The sequence below is a fragment of the Nematolebias whitei genome, chromosome 3, assembly GCF_014905685.2.
Source record: "Nematolebias whitei isolate Nwh7 chromosome 3, NemWhi1, whole genome shotgun sequence".
Taxonomy (NCBI): domain Eukaryota; kingdom Metazoa; phylum Chordata; class Actinopteri; order Cyprinodontiformes; family Rivulidae; genus Nematolebias; species Nematolebias whitei.
This window is the reverse complement of record NC_056500.1, coordinates 26,764,385-26,764,690: the sequence shown is the minus strand read 5'-3', so window position 1 is coordinate 26,764,690 and position 306 is coordinate 26,764,385.

Genomic DNA, 306 nt, shown 5'->3' with positions numbered 1-306 from the left:
ACTCCGCGACCACTGAGATCTAGAGGCGTTTCCCACACGGAGCTCTTCTGATCTAAAAGATTCGGACACACACACACACACACACACACATTGGGTACAGGCAGGTATCTGATTCATCCTTCCTCTCTGCCTCTTCATCACACAGAGCATCATCCAAGTAGAGGATCCCCACCCTTCGAGGCTGAAGAGTTCCTGGTAATCAGCCTGGACCGGGCCTTTCCCTGCATGCTGAAGAGCACTTCTTTTGTTTTTTCACACTTCTTGAACCTTTTCTTTATGTGGAGCGTTTCACCTGGACAATTTATG